General features: G+C 39.5%; 1 long non-coding RNA gene across 1 annotated transcript; it reads right to left on the bottom strand.

Moving 5' to 3' along the window:
- Positions 1-23,291: 23,291 nt before the first annotated feature.
- On the bottom strand, positions 23,292-24,482 carry LOC307003089. Its single transcript, XR_013798617.1, has 3 exons — positions 24,396-24,482; positions 23,566-23,640; positions 23,292-23,323 (listed from the first exon to the last, which is right to left on the bottom strand). It is a non-coding gene; the product is annotated as an uncharacterized lncRNA (long non-coding RNA).
- Between the last annotated feature and the right edge of the window lie 719 nt (positions 24,483-25,201).

Here is a 25,201-nt window from a genome sequence, read left to right as displayed (position 1 = left end):
CCATCTGCCCTGCTGCACGGGCTCTACTTCAGCCGGAACCGACTCATGTAAAGAATTAACTAGGCTAGGCGCATCCAAAATAGTATCTAAAGCTCTAGCACTCTTCTAACTATTCTCGATTAAAGTTTGGATGCGTGTCTCTAGTTCTGAAATCTTCTCCGTCAGCCTGACTGTCTCCTTGCATTTATCACATATAAATCCTATATTGCCGACAGAGAAGGCTATGGTAAACATGTGACATGAAGTGCAGGTGACAATAACAGGAGAAGACATTACTCACCGTGTTTGTTGACTGATTCTTACTCACCTGGGCTTTTATGAACTCAAAGGCGTGGGCGCGCGAGAGAAAATAAATAACTGAGCGCACGGGTGGTGGCGTGGTGCGTTAAAAGGCTAGCGAGTTAGCGTGTTGTGCTGACAATAACGGAAGCTAGCAATGTCAGGTTAATCTGAGATGTTGAGTAAGCTGTATTTAGTAGTATAAACAACTAGAATTTATAATAAATGATGGTTCAAAACAGAAAGAAACACGAAGCTAATACGAGGCTTAGACGCAGCAAACAAACTCACAGCAGCAGCAGCAGTACAATAGTCGACATTTGACCTATTGAAAATATTTCTGGAGCAATTGTCCTCAAAGGGTGACACCATACATTCTCATATACTTCTGATGTTACATTAACCATACGGTAGTCCATTGCGTTGCAAGGCAACAAAGTGCATGTTACTTTTATTGTTATTCTGCACAACGCTTGATCGTGTTCAAGTGATGCAACAGCAGATTGCATTGCAAATATCTTCAATGCACTATAGATTTAGATAGTTTTTGAATGCCTTGCAATGCAACAAAGTGCATATTACTCATATGTTATTTTTGAATGCACAACGCTTAATATAAGCAATGCAATGCAACAGCAAATTGCATTGCAAATATCTTCAATGCACTTCAGATTGAGTTAGTTCTTGAATGCATTGCAATGCAACAAAGTGCATATTACTGGTACTCATATGTTATTTTTTAATGCACAACGCTTGATTGTATGTGCAAGCGGTGCAACAGCAGATTGCATTGCAAATATTTTCAAAGCACTTCGGAATGAGTTAGTTCTTGAATGCATTGCAAGGCAACAAAGTGCATGTTACTCTTATTGTTATTCTTCAATGCACAACGCTTGATTGTATGTGCAAGCGGTGCAACAGCAGATTGCATTGCAAATATTTTCGAAGTACTTTGGAATGAGTTAGTTCTTGAATGCATTGCAATGCAACAAAGTGTATATACTTATTCTTCAATGCACAACGCTTGATCGTATGATCAATGCAATACAACAGCAGATTGCATTGCAAAAAGCGTCAACGCACTTCAGATTGAGTTAGTTCTTGAATGCATTGCAATACAACAAAGTGCATATTTCTCATGTTATTCTTCAATGCACAACGCTTGCAGATTGCATTGCAAATATCTCCAACGCACTTTCGGATTGAGTTATTACACTTCGGAATGAGTTAGTTTTTGAATGCATTGCAATGCAAAAAAAGTGCATATTACTCAAATGTTATTCTTTAATGCACAACGCTTGATAGTGTTCAAATGATGCAACAGCAGATTAGATTGCAAATATCGTCAACTTACTTCAGATTGAGTTAGTTCTTGAATGCATTGTAATGCAACAAAGTGCATATTATTCATATTTTATTCTTCAATGCAACACGCTTTATAGTGGTCAAGCGATGCAACAGCAGATTGCATTGCAAATATCTTCAATGGACTTCAGATTGAGTTAGTTCTTGAATGCATTGCAAGACAACAAAGTGCATGTTACTTTTATTGTTATTCTTCAATGCACAACGCTTGGTAGTGTTCAGAACAGCAGATTGCATTGCAAATATCGTCAATATACTTCATATTGAGTTAGTACTTGAATGCATTGCAATGCAACAAAGTGCATATTTCTTATTTGTCATACTTTTAATGCACAACGCTTGATATAAGCAATGCAACAGCAGATTGCATTGCAAATATCTTCAATGCACTTCAGATTGAGTTAGTTTTTGAATGCATTGCAATGCAACAAAGTGCAACAAAGTGCATTACTCATATGTTATTCTTTAATGCACAACGCTTGATAGTGTTCAAGCGATGCAACAGCAGATTGCATTGCAAATATCTTCAATGCACTTCAGATTGAGTTAGTTCTTGAATGCATTGCAATGCAACAAAGTCCATGTCACTTTTATTGTTATTCTTCAATGCATAACGCTTGTTCAAGCGATGCAACAGCAGATTGCATTGCAAATATCTTCAGTGCATGACGGCAATAAGTGCATGTTGCTTTTATTGTTATTCATCAATGCATAACGCTTGATCGCAGATGCAAGCGGTGCAACAGCAGATTGCATCGTAAATATCTTCAACGCACTTTAGATTGAGTTAGTTCTTGAATGCATTGCAAGACAACAAAGTGCATGTCACTTTTATTGTTATTCTTCAATGCATAACGCTTGATAGTGTTCAAGTGATGCAACAGCAGATTGCATTGCAAATATCATCAATGCACTTAAGATTGAGTTAGTTCTTGAATGCATTGCAAGAAAACAAAGTGCAGGTTACTTTTATTGTTATTCTTCAATGCACAATGCTTGATAGTCTTCAGAACAGCAGATTGCTTTGCAAATATCTTCAATGCACTTCAGATTGAGTTAGTTCTTGAATGCATTGCAATGCAACAAAGTGCATATTACTCATGTTATTTTTCAATGCCAACGCTTGATAGTGTTCAAGCGATGCCACAGCAGATTGCATTGCAAATATATTCAATGCACTTCAGATTGAGTTAGTTCTTGAATGCATTGCAAGAAAACAAAGTGCATGTTACTTTTATTGTTATTCTTCAATGCACAACGCTTGATAGTCTTCAGAACAGCAGATTGCATTGCAAATATCGTCAATATACTTCAGATTGAGTTAGTTCTTGAATGCATTGCAATGCTAAAACGTGCATATTACTTATTTGTCATACTTTCAATGCACAACACTTGATAAGAGCAATGCAATGCAACAGCAGATTGCATTGCAAATCTCTTCAATGCACTTCAGATTGAGTTAGTTCTTGAATGCATTGCAATGCAACAAAGTGCATATTATTCATGTTATTCTTCAATGCAACACGCTTGATAGTGTTCAAGCGATGCCACAGCAGATTGCATTGCAAATATTTTCAATGCACTTCAGATTGAGTTAGTTCTTGAATGCATTGTAATGCAACAAAGTTTATATATTACTCATGTTATTCTTCAATGCACAACGTTTGATAGTGTTCAAGCGATGCAACAGCAGATTGCATTGCAAATATCTTCAATGCACTTCAGATTGAGTTAGTTCTTGAATGCATTGCAATGCAACAAAGTGTTACTCATATGTTATTCTTCAATGCACAACGCTTGATAGTGTTCAAAAGATGCAACAGCTGATTGCATTGCAAATATCTTCAATGCACTTCAGAGGGAGTTAGTTCTTGAATGCATTGCAATGCAACAAAGTGCATATTACTCATATGTTATTCTTCAATGCACAACGCTTGATAGTCTTCAGAACAGCAGATTGCATTGCAAATATCGTCAATATACTTCAGATTGAGATAGTACTTGAATGGATTGCAATTAAACAAAGTGCTCAAGCGTGTGTTCAAGCGATGCCACAGCAGATTGCATTGCAAAAATTTTCAATGCACTTCAGATTGAGTTAGTTCTTGAATGCATTGTAATGCAACAAAGTGCATATTACTCATATGTTATTCTTCAATGCACAACGCTTGATAGTGTTCAAGCGATGCAACAGCAGATTGCATTGCAAATATCTTCAATGCACTTCAGATTAAGTTAGTTCTTGAATGCATTGCAATGCAACAAAGTGCATATTACTCATATGTTATTCTTCAATGCACAACGCTTGATAGTGTTCAAGCGATGCAACAGCTGATTGCATTGCAAATATCTTCAATGCACTTCAGATTGAGTTAGTTTTGAATGCATTGCAAGAAAACAAAGTGCATGTTACTTTTATTGTTATTCTTCAATGCACAACGCTTGATAGTCTTCAGAACAGCAGATTGCATTGCAAATATCGTCAATATACTTCAGATTGAGATAGTACTTGAATGCATTGCAATTAATCAAAGTGCATATTACTTATTTGTCTTACTTTCAATGCACAACGCTTGATAAGAGCAATGCAATGCAACAGCAGATTGCATTGCAAATATCTTCAATGCACTTCAGATTTAGTTAGTTATTGAATGCATTGTAATGCAACATAGTGCATAATATTCATATGTTATTCTTCAATGCAACACGCTTGATAGTGTTCAAGCGATGCAAGAGCAGATTGCATTGCAAATATCTTCAATGCACTTCAGATTGAGTTAGTTCTTGAATGCATTGCAAGACAACAAAGTGCATGTTACTTTTATTGTTATTCTTCAATGCACAACGCTTGATAGTGTTCAGAACAGCAGATTGCCCAACCCTATCTCACGGCGAATTCGTACTAATTTGCACGAATTAACCAAGTGGCTAAATCGTATGAAATCATACGAGCTGGTGAGTAGTAGGCTATATATTAGACGGTGTCTTGGTGTTCGATATAAAGTTAATTATGTTCTTTATTAATTCACATCGGCTTCTAAATGTTCTCTGAATTGTATTGGTCATCTATATTACATTCTTTTTGTTCAAAATAATTTTAACCCAACACGTTATACTGGCGGGAGATAACGCTAGCATCAGCTTTCATAACGTGACAGATCTTCGATCATTTTATTATTCATATTTTTGGAATTAATGGAAGTAGTAACTACCACTGTACTTCTACTGTGGTATTTTATGTTTATAGTACACACATTTTACCATGTTTTACCGCAGTTAGCCTACTTCTACTGTGGTATTTTGTAGTAACGTTACAGTGACAGCAAACCTTACCATGCTTTTACCACAGTACTGTAACGTTAACTGTAGTTTAGCCTTGTTATACATAGTAAAAACACAGTTACAACAACACTTAACATGCTTTTAATACATTTGATGTACAATCCAGAAATCTTGAGACTTTGAGATCCACAGTTTTATTTTATTTTCTTGTCATATTATTTATTTACAGTTTTTTACAATCGCTATGACAGTTTTTTCAATACATTTAACAAGTTTCCTAAACTATTAACACGGTTAGCACAACATCCTTCTTTGTAGGCTATACAATTAACACATTTCTTGTTGCTTTGACACAAAATGCATACAGTTAACACAAATTTAAAATGCTTGAACTTCTTATACACACAAGCTCAACCAAGACCAAAACTATGTAATTTTACAGTCCAATTTACAAATGCTTTCACACTGTATGTCAGAACAGATAACATCATGTTCTAAACATAACTTGTATAGGCTAAAGTCAAAGTGAACAGCTGTTCATATTGTGAATTGAAACACAAATATATTCCCTGTATTGCATTCCATTGCTACTCAGAAACAGCTTATTGAAGTTATGCAAATATATAAATTACAGCTGATTCCAAAGCACACTCAGGTGTTGAGGTTCTTTCAATCGCATGATCATATGTTATAAAAGAGGACTCTTTGGGCTGATCGTGTGTGGAAAAGGAACAATATAGAGCAACACAAAGAGAGAAAGAAAGAAAGAAAGAAAGAAAGAAAGAAAGAAAGAAAGAAAGAAAGAAAGAAAGAAAGAAAGAAAGAAAGAAAGAAAGAAATGCCTGCACAAGGGAGAGGAAGACGGGTACCAGGACAAGGGAGAGGTATTATGTTACAGTAATGTCCTTTTGCAAATGAAGTCTTTACTGCAGGAATTCTGTGTCTGTGTCCTTTTTTTATTTTTTTTTATTTTTTTTATAAACTGTAGGCTACATAAAGCTTCTCTGAGATGGTCATTCATTTTTTGTATTGAATTTCTGCAGCAAAAGAAACAAAATGCATGCATTTACTAAACCCAACAAAACAAAAAATGTAGAGAGGCTTCAGAAGAAACTACAGTGCAAAACACAATCTATGATCAATACAATATACTGTCTATTAGCAGACCTGACACATAACATAATGCAGTTTCTGTAATTTGAGCTGATGTTAGTGTTCTTTTTGTCATTGTGTTATGATTGACTAAATGTTCCTGTTGGAAGAGAACATGTGTTAGTGTTTTGAATAATTATTTGATTTTGAAACATGTTTGCAGTGTTTTGTTAGACATAGTGTATTGTGTCAGTGTATTATTGTATTTTGAAAATTAGTTTTGGAGTTTAGTTTACAATGTGTGATTTTGGTCATGAAATTAACCGTTTTGCCAATTGTGTGTTTTAGGTGTGTTGGTGCGTTAAGAGTTTAGGAAAATTGTTAAATGTATTGAAAAAACTGTCATAGCGATCGTAAAAAACTGTAAACCAATACAGTAAGTGGTCTTCTACTGCCCCCCTGCTGTCATTTCATCATACTACTCCCTAATATTGTTATATATTTCATATTTAGACTTTATAAAATCAGTATTTTAACATTTACAATCACATTTTATCAAAATTCATCTATTGTAGTATTACTATTGACAATTGTGTCACACTGAGAAATGGGAAGCCTGAAAGCGAAACTATAACGGTGGCCACAACCTCCTCCCCCCCCCCCCCCCCCCCCCCAGTACAAATTCACTCATATCTCGAAAACGGAAAGTCGTTGCGTGCTCAAATTTTGATGGTAAGGTCCTCTCCAGGCTCTTAATCGAAATCTATTTCGCGGAGCTCGGGAACGCCCCCCCCCCCCCGCGAATGTCAAATTCGCGAGACCTCCGACCTTTGATCGACTGTAACTCCCGAACCAAACCACCCTGATCCTTGTGGAATAGCTTGGGGGCTCGTCCTCATCTAGATTCGATTCAATTTTGGTGCGATTTGGCCTGGGGATTCCCGAGATATAAGCCAAAAAAGGATTGCATTTGAACGGGAATTACTCCCGGCCCCAATCGCCCACCAACACCAGGATGGTCTCATTACACAGGGCACCTCGAGCACTATCTAAGCTCCGAGTTTCAGATTTTTTCGCCTTCTCGTTCCCGAAATATAAGTGAAAAACCAAATTTCCATTCATTCATTTCAACTGTAAGATACAGGCTGCAATACAACTGTTGTCCACTAGAGAGAGCAGCAGGATTATATTTGTAATCTTTATATCAGCTTTCAGCATTGGCTAACAAACAAATGCTTAAAGCTATATCTTTGTTATTTTGATGGACGTGTAATATGTGTGTAAGCATGCATAATGGAGTTAACATGGAAAAACTGGTTTGGTTTAGTGCAAAATACTGGTAAAAATCAAGACTTGTAAAAGCACATGTTAAAAGACTATTAATAAGTAGAATGTCCAGCAGAGGGCAGTAGAAGACCACTTATTGGCTCACTTTCATTTTACATGTATATATTTAGACACTAAAAAATCCCTTACATAGCAATTACTATTATAACACAATCATATTTTGTCAGAGTTTATCACTTCATTATTGCTAGCAACATGGTAAATCATGGTAAATAACGCTAGAAACATGGTAAATCACAGTAAATAGGGTAAATCATGCTAGAATCCTGGTAAATCATTCTACAATGTGTTATATCATGGTAAATCATCCTGTAACATGGTAAATCAAGGTAAACACAGATAAATCATGGTAAACTATGGTAAATCATGCTAGAATCATATTAAATCAAAGTAGAATGTGTTCAATTGTTGTAAACCATAATAGAACAGAGTAAATCATGGTGAATCATACTAGAACTTGGTATATCATGGTAAACTATGGTAAATCATACTGGAACATGGTAAGTCATGGTAAATCATGGTGAATCATACTAGAACATAGTAAATCATTATAAATCATCCTAGAACATGGTAAATCATGGTAAACTTTGATAAATCATGGTAAACTATGGTAAATCATGCTAAATGTATGGTAAATTGTAAATCATGGTAAATTGACTTTTCTATCTATTATGTCAGTGGTTAAAAGCTTACTAAATACAACTTAATGTCTTAAATGCTTAAATGTGCTCAAAGGCCTTAAAGGCTTGAACACCGATAAATGCTGCTTGCAGCTTTAATTAATCTTTGTTCCTGTTCATTTTAACATTTATTAATACTTTATTAAAATCTTGTTAACATTAGTTAATACACTGTTGTTGTGTAATCACATGAAAATAAATGAGAGCACACCGAGTAGCGAACAGGTCTCTTTACTTTTCATTCTTCCATCCTTTTCAACAACAACTCTTCTTCTCCACCTTCCTACTTTCCTATCTAGAACAATATCTCCATCTAGTGGACATTTATCAATTAGCAACGTGATAAGAGAACACAACATCTTCCCCTGACTTAATTTGTTTCTATCTGCAGTTACAATGAACGTTGCTAAACAATATATTCAGTCATTTTGTTTTCTTACCGAATTTCTTTACTTATTTTAGAAAACACAGAACAATGTCTCTTGACAAACATATATAGCATGAATAGTCACATGAACATCCTTTTCAGGTCAAACCACAACTTTCCTGAACTAAACTTCTGGTTTTTATTTTCTTCTTTTTCCCATTACTTTCTTCTTTGCCTACTATGGCAGTTTAAGTTACATAGTCTTTCAACCATACTGGCTTCCTTCTACAACGTCCCTCCAACTGGTTGCTACCACTTCCAGGTGACGCAGTAGGAGTTGACTGTTCAGAGTGTTCAGGAACCTGAGTAAATTCTGTGTGCAATGGTGCCAAATGAGATACGTCCCAAGTTCGTCCATCACTCAGTTCAAAACTATGTGTCCCCTTCCGTCTAACAATCTGCATAGGGTTGCTGAATTTTGACTTCCCTTTTCTCACATGCACAGGTTTTCTCACCCGTACAAAGTCGCCTTCCTTGAGCCCCGGAATCTTTGCTTTGCGCTTTGTATCCAGGTATGCTTTCATTTTCCTCTGGTTTCGCATCACTTTTGTTTTCAGCTTTTTTATAGCAGGATTCACATTGCACTTTGGAAGAATTGTCAATTTTGTTCTCATTTTTCTTCCGAACATCAGCTCAAAAGGAGAAATGCCAGTCGTGGCGTGAGGTGTGGCTCGGTAAGTTTGCAGAAAATCCGCAATGAACGATGTCCAAGGGGCTCTCTCCCTTTCTGCAGTCAGAATAGCCTCCTTCAGTACCTTATTCCAACGCTCCACAGCTCCATTTCCTTCCGGGTGATATATAGAAGTACGAATGTGCTTTACATCTCTTTCTTGTAGAAATAGTTTGAACTCCGTTGACAGGAACTGAGGCCCATTGTCAGAAACAATCTCCAGAGGATTCCCTTTTTGGCTGAACACTGACCTCAGAAAACAGCTAATGGTAGATGCAGTCACATGAGGTGCAAAAGCTACCTCTGGCCATTTTGAATGGTAGTCAATCAATGTGATAGCGTATCTACAACTAACAGGGCCAATGTCAAAAGGACCCACCACGTCGATGCCCAGTTTCTGCCATGGACCTACTGGATAGTCAACTGGGGTAAGTGGTGCATGTGTGGTTCTAGCAGTTTTATCATTGAGTTGGCAGGTGACGCAGGTTGCAATTGTGGACTGTACCTGCGAATCCATCTTAGGCCACCAGTATAGCTCCCTAAGCCGTTGCTTGGTTCTCACAATGCCTTGATGGCCATCATGAGCGAGGGTGACTAAACGTGAACGTAAACTAAGCGGCACAATCAGTCTGTGTGGTCCTCTTAGCACATACGAGTCCACAATAGACAATTCGTCTCGTATTGGAAAGTACCTGGACATGTCAGGATGCAGGGCTTTGGATGTAGCAGGCCAGCCATACTCAATGTATTGACGAAGTTTGGCAAGCTCAGGACATGAGGAGCTTTCAGCAGCAAACTCGGCCACAGGAACAGCTGACAGGAGTGTAGTGATAGCAGCAACAGTTTCAGGTTCAGAATCAAAGTCAGAATTAATTTCATTAGACAATGGAAGACGCGAAAGGCAATCCGCTACCTGGTTGTCAACACCCCGTCTGTACTGCATAGTATAATTAAAGCAGAGCAGTCTGGCAGACCATCGTGCTACTCTCAGTCCAGCTCGTCCCATACCTTTAGTAGTCAAAAGTGTAGTTAGGGCTTGGTGATCTGATCTTAATTCGAAGTGTTTGCCCCACAGGTATGTTCTCCAACGCTCAATGACCCAGACACAAGCAAGGGCTTCTTTTTCAACAACAGAATATTTCCTTTCTGCCGATGTCAAGGTTCTGGATGCGAAAGCCACGGTCCTTTCTGACTTATCTGGATGAAGCTGAGTCAGGATGCCACCTATGCCGTAGTCTGAGGCATCTGTTGTAACCATTGTGGGCAAAGCAGGATCAAATAAAGCCAATGCAGAGCTTTGTGTAATCAGTTCTTTTACTTCCTGGAAACTTTCGTGTGCTTTCTTAGTCCATGCAAAATTTGAATTTCCTCTAAGGGCATCTCTCATAGGCTCAACAACAGCTGCATAGTTAGGAATGAATTTAGCATACCAAGCGGTGAGGCCTAGAAATGATCTTAGTGTGGGCGCATCCGAAGGTGGTGGAGCATTGCGTATTGCTTCCAAGTGGCTGTGATCTGGCAGCAGTCCCTCTTTGGAGATGGTATGTCCCAGAAATGTGAGCTTCTCCTGGCGAAATGTGCATTTCTTCTCATTCAGATGCAGACCTGCTTCTTGTAGTTTGTGCAGCACTATTTTTAGGTGAGCATCATGGCTAGTAACAGAGTCACCAAACACGATTATGTCATCCAGATAACACTGGACGCCTGTAACACCCTTGAGAATAGTAGACATCAGTTTTTTAAATGCCGCTGGAGCTGATGCTAATCCGTAGCAAACTCGCTTGAAACGAAACAAACCCTCATGTGTTATAAAAGCAGTGAGGTCCCTACTGTCCTCATGTAGTGGTACCTGATGGTAAGCATTTGCTAGGTCGATTGTAGAAAACATCACAGCACCTCTCAACTGTGAAAAGAGTTCATCAATGTGTGGAATGGGGTAGCTGTCCACAACGATTGCTTTGTTGGGTTCCCTAAGATCCACACACATTCTGATGTCTCCAGATTTCTTTTGAGTAACTACGATGGGCGAAACCCACGGCGAATCATCCACTCTTTCAATAATATCTGCTGCTAGTAGGCGGTTCAGCTCTGCAGAAACAGCATCCCTTACAGAAAAAGGTAATCTGCGTAGCTTCTGTTGCACAGGAATGAAGTTTTCATGCATTTTCACTTTGTGTACATAGTTCTTTGCACAGCCGAAGGATGGCGTATCAGTATGGAACACTTGTTGCACCGACTGTTTGGGGGTGAGTACTTTATTTCCTGTTATGCACAAGTTCAAGGAATATATCAAGTCCATGCCCATAAGTGCGTTTCCACTTTTCACAATATAGAATGTGGCAGGCACTGAATGTTCACCATGTCGCGCAGACGTCTTAATACATCCCAGCACTGGAAGGTCATCTTTTGAATATGTGACAAGACGCACATCTGACTGTTCCAAGGGTAGTTCAGAGAAGTATTGCTTATATATATGCTCTGGAAGCAAAGATACGGATGATCCAGTATCAACAATTAGTTCTTGCGTTGTAGTACCAGAAAATGTGTCCATTTCAATGTCACACACAATTTTGTTTGCAGCAGAAAATGTGTTAGTCATGTACAAAACAGTCAATTCAGGGACTTCGATTTCTCTGATGTCCTGTCTTCGTCCAGAGCGGCACACTTTTGCAAAATGTCCCATTTTACCACATAATTTACATGTCTTATTTACAGCAGGGCACTGTTTGGAATTTGCCAAATGACCGCTGGAATCACAGCGATAACATTTGCGTGCAGAATCGCTCTGGGTTTTACCTTGTGTGGTTCTACGCATGGTCGTTTCTTTTTTTCTGACGTATAGCCGTTGAACTGGTAAGTCGGCAGGTTTAGCAAATTCACTCGCATTAGCCATGGCATTTTCAACTTGAACGGCCACTTGTACTGCTCTGTCTAACGTTAAATCCGCTTCAAGTAGTAAGCGTTCACGAATTCGGCTGCTGTGCACTTTCTCCACAATTTGATCTCTTAGCATTTCATCTTCTTTGTCACCAAATGCACATAATGACACCATATCACGGAGCGCGGCCACATACTGAAGTATATTTTCGTCATGCCTTTGCTCCCTTTGACGAAATTTATGTCGTTCAGCAATGACATTAACTTTCGGTACAAAATGCGTTCTGAGAGCCGTAAGAGCAGATGCATAGGTCGTACCGGTATTAGGAAGAGTGTAGAAAATTCTCTGTGCTTCTGTGCCCAGGCAGTGAAGAAGTGTAGCACGCTTACGAGTATCAGGCCAGTCATCTCCCTCAGCATGAATCGCCAACAAGTAGTTCTCAAACATTTGCGTCCATATCCCAAACGAAACTGCAGGCTCACCAGGACATTGTAAGTATGTAGAAGGAAGATGAACTGCCATCCTCGTCGCCAATTGTTGTGTAATCACATGAAAATAAATGAGAGCACACCGAGTAGCGAACAGGTCTCTTTACTTTTCATTCTTCCATCCTTTTCAACAACAACTCTTCTTCTCCACCTTCCTACTTTCCTATCTAGAACAATATCTCCATCTAGTGGACATTTATCAATTAGCAACGTGATAAGAGAACACAACAACTGTGAACTAACATGAACAAACAATGAACAGCTCTATTTCTATTAACTAACGTTAACAAAGATGAACAAATACAGTAACAAATGTATTGCTCATGTTTAGTAAATGTTAGTGAATACATTAAATAATGAACCTTATTGTAAAGTGTTACCATATATATACATTTATATGTGTTATACATTTATATAATTCTATGTTATAGAAACCAGAAACCTATAAGTTCATATAAAGCCGGTAGATCCTGTCAAAAATTACCATATATGGATAAGGAAGTGTGGCGTCACAGTTAAACTGGGTTGTCATTGGTTGCCCAGCACAGGCATGACTCTCTCTTGTTGGATTGTCTTTAAACCACTTTTAAAAAGTGCTTCGTGCAGCAAAGTACGGTTTGCTGTTATTATTACATCAATAATATGGTCGGTTAACAATAATGCGTTATGTTTAAGGAAATTATCCCTTTACCGAGATCCTAAGCCTAACCACACACTTCAAAGAACTACAAATCTCTGCGCAATGTTTTCCCGTTCTAGTGGTAGAATGACAGAGGCTTATGGGTAAGGTAGTTTAAAAAAAATAGGGATTAAATTAAATAAACTATATCCTTTATGAAGAACTTATTTACATAATTATGTTAATTGGACAAACCTCGGTGACATAATATGAGATGTATGCTGAAATTTAGTATTTTACTGTGCACACTTTTTAAAACACATTTATCCTGTTAGCCTGAAGCGCTACTTTTGAAAAATCCCCAGAAATTGCATACCCAAACTAATACAGATACAGTTCATGAACCCTTTGTACTAAAAGCTCAAGTATGGTCTCATTTGAAAGCTGACACCTGGCACTTTATTGGAAATGTAGAATTAATTATTGTCATAATGAAAAAAAAAAATTAATAGTTTCAAAGTTGTGTAAGTTATTAGAAATTTATTTTATGAAACATCTTCATGAAAATTAAATTGAAGTTGGCACTGTAACACTCTAGAATTGCACTCCAGCTAAAGACACATGTCTGACCATGTTATATTTAAAATTTGAAGGTGATAAGTCTAAAACTCTGTATTTAGTTAAATATTTTTCAAGATCATCTCAAATGACTTTATTTTGAATTGACTCTAAAATGCAAACTTGTGTTTATTGTCATCTATTAGCATCTATTCAGTCTATTGTCTCTATTGTTTTGTGGTGCAAACGAGCCCCATTCAGTGTCAGTCTCTCCTGCTCACATTCACACATCTCCAGCCTGCTTATGGCCATAAATATGCTTTTCCTTTGTCTCCATTATAATGGCTTACGACTGGCTATTCACGCTGTTTCACCCCCTAATTTCTTTCATAGTTCTCACTTCACCTTTGAAACTGTATCAAATGCCTTTCTTAAATAAAGAAATATTTCAGTAAGCATTCCGATTTAGAAAAAATCATAAAAAAATAACAGCTAGATGACAGGTGCACCTAGAGAGCTAGCTAGCATGTTAGCTTAGCACACCATCAATACACGACAATTTATGAGATTAAAACCATGTTTATGCTCCAAACTTACTTTATAGCGCAAGTCGAGTGTTTTAAATAATCTTCTATGAGCTTATTTGGCTTCAGAAAAGAAAATCAGACAGAAAATATATTAGTTTTTAGTATTCTGCACGATGACAAAGTATATATCGATTAGCATTACATTATAAATATAATCTATTATTATAAAAATACCTGACATGGCTCGAAGAACACAGGTAAATCAAATATCATTGCAATCATGTTTATTGTCTTCAAAACATCTTTATCTGCATGTTACAGCAGTCTCTGAAAGCTTTGTTTATGTTAGTGGCTTCCTGGAAGGTCACAGGTTATGGTTCTTCTTCGTGTGCATCCATATATGGGAAATACTGTGTATCTGGCGCCCTCATGCTGCTGTATGGATTGAAAACATAGTACATCAGAGTATCCAGCACGCATTATGATTACATCGACGCATTTTGATATAAGTTCAATAAATATTATTCCTGTCTATAGAAATCTGATGTAAACCTATGAGAATCTATCAATATTTCTCCAAATCTGCACATTTTTGAGCCAAAAGCCCTGAGGGACGTTGTTTTGTCACGCGCTGTCATGACAACAGCAGGGGAGTTTTTTTATGAATGGCTGAAGCTCATAATTCATATTAAAGGTATCGACTCATTTTTTCATTACATAAATCCTGACACAAATTAAGACATAACTGTCACTATAAGTTTCTCAGAATACAATAGTGGTCAAATACTGAAACGTGAGACTTATATCTTTTTAATGATGTATAGTTTGTCAAGGTAATAACATTAAATCTGATAGTAACTTTGAACTAAATGATATATAAAAAAAAACGCTTCAGTGCGTCCTCGCACTGGTGAAGGACAGGATTTATACAACCTTTCCATATATGTCTGGCAACTGTGTCCAACATTATTTAGCAAGCATAGTATAAGTAGTTGTCCTGCCAAATTTCGTTTAAATACACTAATCAGACTTTGATTTACAACCAGTTAAAAAGTGAATTTTTTGGCTCTTCCATGGGGCGCTACTGGGCCCCCAGGGATAGAAGTGCACTAAAACCGACATAGATGTATTGTACTCATCGTGTACAAGAAACTGTGTTAAATCACATTTATATTGAACAATTTTATATTTCCCCCATTTTTCTATAGTTACATTGCTTATGTTTCAGTTTTTGATGTGTATTTTGAGACCATCTGATTGTTATTAAAAAATCAAAACTAACATTCCTTTAACTTTGCAGAATTAACATTTCTATCTGATATGTTTTACATACATAAATACATGCAGTGACTTTTATTCTCTCTTTTATTTGTCTGAGATACCCCTGGTCATGAATTAAAGCATGTCAAAGGCATTGTCTGGAACCTGTTTGCCTGGTTACTACTATGCAGCAGGTTATTGGGGCACTAGAGATTATTAGTTATTCTAAGTTATAGTGGTCATAGGGAACAGAACGGCCCCAACCCAGAGTGGGGTCAACCTGAGGATAAAAGATTGAACAGGATAACATTTGTGGTGTGTGGGACAGACACCTGCTACCTTAAATCATAAGAATGTAAGAGGGAATTTCTAACCCAATTTTTATTTTGTAAAAATCAATACAGCTATAGAATTTATCACTCTTGCAGTAATAAACTAATAACAATACTGCAAAAATAAAAAAAATGCTGTTCAAATATGAGACTAATTCAAATTCTGCTGTAAAGCAGCTCTAACAATGTTCCATTATTCGGCTAAATTAATTTCAATAACTGTGTAAAATTCAGCAATTTGAACTGATTTACAAAAATACCTCTCCATCTTCATGCTCTTCCTCAAGTGCTGGACATCAGTAATATGCATGCTCTTGATTGTATAGGATCCATGTTGATCATTCAAGTTGTGCCAAAAGTGTCATTTTAAGCACATTTCAGTCTTCCCTTCATGTAACTGAAATTTATCATATTTACTGTATTTGCCACAGCATGTTTGTTATAAAATGTTGGTGCATTATTGTCCCAAGTGAAAAAAAATCATGGTAAACATTTATATATATATATATATTAATTTATTATTTTTTAAATCAATCAAGAAAAAAAAAGATGAATATCTCAACACAATATTTGTCAACACAATATTCACCACACTTACATACACTTCACAAACAGAACTTTATTGTAGATACACTATGATACACACATTGATTAAATAATGCTAACCAAATAGAAGCACAATTAGTACACAATGCATAGCATAAGTGAACACACCCATGTTAAAGTTGACTAAAAAGAGAAATAAAAATCATCTTTTGAAAATTGATTCACCATACCAAGAGATTGGCATTGGGTACTTTCCATAAGATCATATCTTAATGCAAATCAAACCAGCTATTAGGCTGGTACGAAAGTAGTAAATATACTATACCATGTGTCAAAATGATTGATGGCTTCCGGTTGACCTTGACCTTTGACCTTTTCCGGTCCCGCCTCTTCCGGTGTCTATTGTTGTGGTTTGACCTTTTGACCCCCACCCCTCCAATCGATCATGTGTTTTGACAGGTTGTGCGTCCGGTGTGTATAGATAAGGATTGAGCAGATGACCTATCCGATCAATCAAATGTTTTGACAGGTTGACTATCCGGCCTGTATTGATAACTTCTCCGGTTACTTAACTGTAACCTTGTTCCCTGAGAAAGCGGAACGAGATGCTGCGCTGCTTAGCGCATTGGGAACGTCTTTAATCGTGACCTGCTGTGAATATAGTGTGTAAACACGTCGATGAAATCGACCGGAAGTAATATAGCCTCGGTCGGTGACGTCAACGGCGCGCACCCGCGACGCGAGGCTATAATTAGATGAGCCGCAGGTGCATCGTCAGGATATTTTGTCTGAAGAGCAGTCCTGGGACATCATCAGCACGGCAAAGTAGCGCAGCATCTCGTTCCGCTTTCTCAGGGAACAAGGTTACAGTTAAGTAACCGGAGAAGTTCCCTTTCGAAAGCTACAATCGATGCTGCGCTGCTTAGCGCATTGGGAACGAGAATACCCACGCCGCCGTGCTTGAAGGTGTCTGGACTCCCTACGGCTGTGTAGGTGTGCTCACAAGAAACGTAGGAAAGCCCTAGACATTAGCTTGCGATGTCGACTCAAGGACGTGAGAGCCCGGAGTGGTATGAACATCCAAACTATAAAATCTTATGAATGTGTGCGGAGAGGACCAGCCTGCCGCATCACAAACAAACTGCAAGGGGGCACCTCTTGCCAAGGCAGCAGAGGAGGCGACCCCTCTGGTGGAGTGAGCCCTTAGACCCGTTGGCGAAGCTTGGCCGCGCGCCTCATAGGCAAGAGCAATAGCATCCCTGACCCAATGTGACATGGTCTGTTTAGTGGCGGCAGCACCTCTGTTGCTGCCCCCATAACAAACGAATAGTTGCTCTGACTTACGCCACTGGCTAGTGCGGTGGACGTAGGCCTGAAGGGCACGGACTGGACACAGTCTGTGAGATCTCTCCCGCTCCAGCGTTGTGAACGGTGGAAGGCAGAAGGCCTCTAGAGTGACCGGATGTACAGCCGAGAATGGTACCTTAGGCAGGCAATCAGGATGAGGATGCAAAATCACTTTCACCATTCCTGGGGCAAAGTCTAAGCAGGGTGGCGAAATTGACAGAGCCTGCATGTGCCCGATTCTTTTTAGAGAGGTTATAGCCATAAGAAAAAAACATCTTTATGGTCAGAAGTTTATCAGACGCTGACTCTAGAGGTTAAAAAGGGGGTCTCAACCAGACCCTCTAGGACTATTGCTAAGTCCCACGAAGGGATCTTTGGTTCTTACGGGAGGCCTCAGTCATCTGGCCCCAATATTGAAGCGAGCGAGCAGAGGATGTCTCCCGAGTGGCACCCCGTCAACCAAGGCGTGGCAAGCCAAAGAGCGACCACATAAACCTTGAGAGTGGCGGGGCATGTACCTGTTGATAATTTTTCCTGCAGGAAATCCAGAACTGAAGCAATCTGGCAGTTGACCGGATCTGCATTATGTACAACACACCACCTTTCAAAGACACCCCATTTGTTGGCATAACTCTTTCTAGTGGAGGGAGTCCTAACACTTAGAATGGTCCCAATAACGGCAGGCGAAAGCCCAGTGTCCCTCAGTTGGTACCCATCAGGGGCCAAACATGAAGATTCCACAGGTTGGGCCTGGGATGGAATATCGTACCCTCCGCCTGAGAAGATCCCTCCTCTCCAGAATCGCCCATGGCGAGCCGTTGAGGAGAGAAATATCTCCAAGAACCATACTCTGTTCGGCCAACGCAGCGCTATCAGTAAGAGGCAAGACCCTTGCTGGCGAACTCTGGCTAGAACTCCTGGGAGCAGAGCCACTGGAGGAAACGCATACAGGCGCATTTTGGGCCATGTGTGCGCAATCGCATCCAGACCCAGGGGGCTGGGTGACTCAGAGAGAAGAGGAGACATTGCGCTGTCCGCTGGGCGGCGAAGAGGTCCACCTCCGCTTCATAAAATCTGATCCAGATCTGTTTTACTACATCTGGGTGGAATTTCCACTCCCCCATTGGTAATTTCTGTCCGGACAGTAAATTTGCTCCCACATTCAGATTGCCCTGGAAATGTACACTGCCCTGAGTGACAGGAACTTTTCCTGGGCCCAGAGAAAATCTGCCTCACTATTCTGTACAGATTGCGTGAGTGTAGACCTCCCTGGTGATTTTAAGTAAGAGGCTGCTGCTCTAGCACTAGGACATGACAGCCTAGGACATGACAGCCTCTCAACTGAGGGAGAAAGTATTTCAGGGCCAGAAATACATATTTCATCAACTTGAGGCAATTGATTTGCTAGTCAAGATGATGCCTCCCCAAACCCTTGGGCTGGACGATCACTTAAGACCGCTACCCAGCCCGACAGGCAGGCGTCTGTCGTTAGCATTATGCGACGAGAAGACGCACCAAGAGTGGGACCCAAGGTGAGGAACCGGGGTCTGAACCACGTAGAAAGGGAACGAAGCTACAGCGCGTAACCCTTACCATAAACATGGATTTTAGAAAGTACACGAAGCGTTCAGCGCGTGACTTACCATAAACATGGATTTTTAGAAAGGACACAAAGCACCCAATGCGTGCTCTTGCCTCTATTTGCCCTTGGGGAATTTGAGCCACGAATGAAGTGGTCTCATGTGCAAAAGGCCCAGAGGGATCCCTGTGGACGCAGCTGCCATGAGACCTATCCTGACCTAGCCAGATGTTGCTTTAGGGTGTTAAAAAATGGTCTTGACAAGCGGGGGACAGTTGTGCCCCCGATGGTGACAGAGTCCCATTTAAACCCCAAGCACGTTGGAGAGTGAACGCTCTTCTTAGCGTTGCAACTCAACCCCATAGAGAGAAGCGTGGATCGATATTGATGTCGAAAGCGCAAGCTCCTGAGACTGTGCCAGTATCAGTCAATCGTCTATGTAACATGGCTAGGTCGAATGGAAGAACCCGATATTGGTAGGCTTCGCCCCCAAAAGCAAACCTCGGGAACTTCCTGTGTTGTGGCAATATTTCTATGTGAAAATATGCGTCTTTAAGATCGACCGTGAAGATCCAATCATGATGTTGAATTTGCAACACGATCTACTTGATAGTTAGCATCTTGAACTTGAGCGTTCTGACGGAACGGTTCAAGCCTCAAAGATCTAAAAACAGACGCAGTCCCCCATTTCTTTCTTGTGACAGCAGATGCGCATACTTCTGTTTTATGGTAGTGGGAACACACCGTTAAAACGAGGAGGGCAACATATTCCTTTTACTGTCTTTAGGACACAAAAAGAGATACTCGGCAGTAGCTTTCACACTGCCAAAGTCTCTTAAAGGGTACCAAATTTAATACTTCGAATTGGGGGAATGTTAAATGTTCTGTGTCCTGGGCGATAACAGGAAACAACAGAACCTTCAACATTTCGCTGGACACCGCTACCCCCTGAATCACCAAAGGTGGCAGGGATGTAACAGTGGTTTCGTGAGGGTGTCAGGTAGGAGCTGATTGATGTATTTTACATGCCCTATCCCGGAGGGGCACACCCCCACAGACCTGGGACAAAAAACTCAGGATTTCTGTCTCTGGTATATTATGAGGCTGCTGAGCACGACAAACCGGTCCCCAGTCATTACGAGGGGGAACGCAACTCGCCACACTCTGCTTTTGAGCCCTCTTATTTTTTTAAATCAGATCAGCCTGGTACGTCTGCAACACTGCCATAGTGTGCAGAGCAGCACCAGTCTGACCCCCACCAGCGTGGATGACATTATACACGGCTTGGTGGGGAGTGCTGACTCCTTAAATGACGATGAGCCACAGAGAAGAGATAGCCAGCGAGCGTCTCTTCGGACTGGCGCATCATCGTATGCACATGCCCCCATGATAGTCTAATAAATTGACGTCAAGGGCACAAAGAATAAGGTTTTCCCCATGCACGAGTTAACGTCATGGAGATCCTCAAGGAGGACAGTCTAGCTGTAATCTGGCCACTGCACGAGTCACCAACTCGAGTAACCTCTCACACGCTTTATCATAACGAGAGAAGTGCTCGGAGTCGGTACTCTCAAAGTCCATCATAATATATATATTTTTTAGATGGCTTTTACAATATTTAATCCCTCAGAATTAAATGTGGCCAAAGAACAGCCAGACAATAAATTATTACAAGCATTTGATATATTGCATTGAATATCTGATTTCTCATCATCATTCAATTCATCAGCAATAAATACAGCCAAATATCAATCAGACACGGTCTGGATGACAGGCTGTATTTAAATCTTTCATAAGATCAGCCTGGTATGCCTGTAGTGTACAGCGCAGTACCAGCCTGACCCGCTGAAAATGCATGTGATAATACGATCCCAGGGGAGAGAAAGCTCGCGCGCGTCTCTCCAATCTGAGACAGCATCATATAATCGCGTGCCTTTGCACCTGCGATAGTCGAATTGGTCGACGTCGAGGGCACAAAGACACGTCATGTATAAATATATATATTATATTTACATCTTTATTTATAATCTTTGAGTGTCTTTTTGTTGTGATCAGTGTAGTCTGGCCACTGCACGAACGATCGCCCCGAGCAGTTCTCCTTTTATTATCACGGGAGGAACGCTCGTAGGCGGCAAACTCACGAGATTAAATGTCCTCTGCCCGAGCCGAAGAAGCGCCGAGGCACGCTTCGGTAGTCAGGCAAAAGGACATCGCGATCTGGAGAGAGAGCGAGCGAAAAGGACGCACCCGTCTCTCGCTTCTCAGCCAGATCGACACGCGAGCCCCACAATCGCATTGTGGGTGCCACCCCTTTGAAATAAGCAAAGCGAACGCGAAGCACTTTAACTGTGAACATTCCACTGTGCTCGAATTCACCATGCTCAAACGCAAGGGCAGCATGCTCTTTTCCAAACAAACAAAGCAGTAAGCTTGTGTATCCAGTTCTGACATAGGACGAGAACATGGAGGGACACAGCGCTTACTCCGTCGACACATTTCTCTTTCTCCTTTTTAGATCGTAGAGAGATGAGAAAGAGAAAATCTGCACACTGTCAGTGATAAACTAAATAACTCCTAACAAAGATCTGTAGTAGATAGAGAGGAGATAAATGCTTGCACACCAAACACAGAGAGATCTCTGAAGACAAAAGACCTGACGATGCACCTGCGGCTCATCTAATTATAGCCTCGCGTCGCGGGTGCGCGCCGTTGACGTCACCGACCGAGGCTATATTACTTCCGGTCGATTTCATCGACGTGTTTACACACTATATTCACAGCAGGTCACGATTAAAGACGTTCCCAATGCGCTAAGCAGCGCAGCATCGATTGTAGCTTTCGAAAGGGAACAGTTGAGCAGTTGACCTATCTATCCGATCAATCAAGTGTTTTGACATAAGCTTTGTGCGTTGTTATGGCAGAAAGTTTGAAGCAGTTGTTATAGGCCATGTCTCAACACTCCAGACTGCATTGTGGCTTCCTGTGTAATGTGAGACGAAAAAGTCTGTGTCACAGGCGCTCCCCCCTCCCTATGCATGCAAGCTCTGACGTTTGAAACATGCTGTTCGCTCACTGTGACGAAACAACGTTACACAAACACACTCTATCCTTTAAAATATCATGTAAATGAAACTAGAGTTGAAAAACGTACAGTTCTTTATAAATGTATAAATGAAATGGTTATAAAATAATTTAACTAAGGTTGAAACATGCTATTCTTTATAAATGTATAAATTAAATGGTTATAAAATAATTTAACTAAGGTTGAAAAACATTGTTCTTTAAAAGTATAAATGAAATGGTTATAAAATAAAAAACTACTGTTTTAGTTTTAGATAAACAAAATAATATAATATAAAAGCACAGACTGGCTCTCTCATACAGCACCGCCTGACGGTCTCTGACTCCTAGGGTTTATTCAGCGATCAGAATGAGACGTGTTGTGGGTAAAATTATTTAAAAGTTTAAAAATGTTTTAAAAGTTGTAGTAATGTTTTAAATTAAAATTCCTAACCTATAGATGTCCATACATCCTATGAAGAAGTTAAAAGTTGTAAAACACTGTTTTTCATGAATGAGCTTACACTGTCTCAAAAGTAAAGGAGCGTGCGTCTATGTTTTTTCTGTGTGTGTGTGTGTGTGTGTGTGTCAAATCAGTAAACAATCATTATCTCTGGCAGGGGCGTAGCCATCATTTCAAAAGTGAGGGGGACAGAATGTCAAGCATTATACCAGTTTTTTTTCTTTTTTTTTTCTCAGACCTTACAGGTTATTGGTTAATTGGCTTAATATGCTATTCATGTTTAAAGCAATAAAACAAAGAAACAAAGGAATACAGATGTTCTGTAATCTATATTGCACATGGTATTGTTTATTTTACTATATTGTTTACATATTTTAAATAGTTTTTTTTAAATGTTTTCACATAATGAATGTGTATTGAAAAAAAAAAAAAAATTCTTAACTTATTCCAGTCATTTGTTTTCCCTCACCTCTGAAACTTTCTGCTTCATTCCCTCTCAACTCTAAAGTAACTTCTGGCTCTGTCTATTGACAATAAAGAAGTGTTTGAAATATGCAGATACAGGGAATTGTGACATACATAAGAAATGATGTACACTGCTGAACAATAACCAATAATATGAATCCTAAATTATGTTTCCTATATTTTCCTAATGGTAATTTTATGATTGGTCTATATATGGTACTTCAAACACCTGTTGTAGATTTTATACAATAAAAAAAATGCAATAGCAGGTGTTTTTAAAAGTCAGTCAATCACTTTTCACCTGTGAAGTTTCTTTTTGTTGTGTGTCATCCTCTTTCTGACCTGACAACCCTAGGCTCCCTGTTTCTTGATCAATCTTGACAACACAGAAGAAAGAAAATAAAAACATTAAATTAGTGCAATAATATTAATGAACCCTATATAAATTAAGACCTAAATCAGAACATTAATGCATACAATTGCATACTGCATTTATATTGAATGGTAACACTTTACAATAAGGTTTCATTAGTTAACAATATATCTGTCTGTCTGTCTGTCTGTCTGTCTGTCTGTCTGTCTGTCTGTCTGTCTGTCTGTCTGTCTATCTATCTATCTATCTATCTATCTATCTATCTATCTATCTATCTATCTGTTTCACTGTTTCACTATCTTTCATATTGAAAACATTCAAACTTAATGCTTTTAAAACTTCTTCAAACTTTCTGGTTAGGCTTTTTAATGAAAACTTAAAGTTTGTCTACAAACTTTTTTAATCTAATTGTAAAGTGTTACCTTATTATATGGTAAACATCATGTACACATGTTACAACGCTGCATGATTCAAGCAAATAAGTTTGATAATGGCTGTTAGCCTAATGCATGAAAATCCAAATTCAATCACAATCTTTATTATAGTTTGAAGGGCTTTGATAACATATCTGTGAAAATAAAAGACATTACGAATAAAAAAGATCAAAATAAGCTGCACGTTTGTGCAGTAGGCCTAACGTTAGTGAAAATCTTAAATTTCTTGAAGATTCTTCAATCTTCAATTCATCAAGAAAATTAGGCGAAGTTATTCATCAATGACAATGAGCAACCCAATTCGGATACCACATGGTAACTTACGGTGCTGGACTTTTTCGCGAAAAAAGAGTGTATAGTTTTTTGCCGTTTCATTTCGACCTCGACGATAGAATCAGTGCGGGTGCGAGCATGGGGGTGTGGTGATCATAGACTGTAAAAAAATATGGACGTAGTGTCCGTGACGTCACCCGTAGGTTTCTGAAGAGCATTTTTGAAGCCTAAAGTGGGCGGAGCCGGCCGTCGCCATCTTGGCCTCGCGTCACTGCTCGTCACTCCCGGATAACAGAATATGGGCAAAGAGGCGGAGCTGAGGAGCCGGGCTATCTGAAACCACGCCCACCTAGCGCGACGTTATGGAGTTAGCTCCATGGTTAGCGCAGGCTTGGGAGCTAATGCTATGTGCTACTCACAGTACCAAGTCTGCGACTGCACAGGGGCTCGCGCTAAAGTGACACTGACAGTTGGTGATTAAAATCAGAATGCCAATTAAAAAGGTCCTGCTTTTGCCCTTCGAAATATTATAATAGTTAAAAGACATAGCTACAACAAGTGAGACTGTGTATCGTGATTCTGTACAGCTATTCTGCTAGTTAAAAATTTATTATGCAGTAACTTTACAATATTACTCCGAGAGAGTGTGTGTGTGTGTGTGTGTGACCGTGATTATGTGCATACATGTCAGTCACTCTTTATTACAGTCTATGGTCCGTCAGCGCGGCATCGCTCGTCAAGTTCATAGAGAGCTTTATTATTCAGTCCATTTTAAATTCTGATTTTGGCCGGTGTTCTGACGGAACATCATACCCATCAGAATGGGATACCTTCGGTTAATGCGCATGCGCAGCAGT

Source organism: Phoxinus phoxinus, assembly GCF_949152265.1.
Source record: "Phoxinus phoxinus genome assembly, chromosome: 8".
Classification (NCBI taxonomy): domain Eukaryota; kingdom Metazoa; phylum Chordata; class Actinopteri; order Cypriniformes; family Leuciscidae; genus Phoxinus; species Phoxinus phoxinus.
This window is presented reverse-complemented; position numbering and strand designations above follow the sequence as displayed.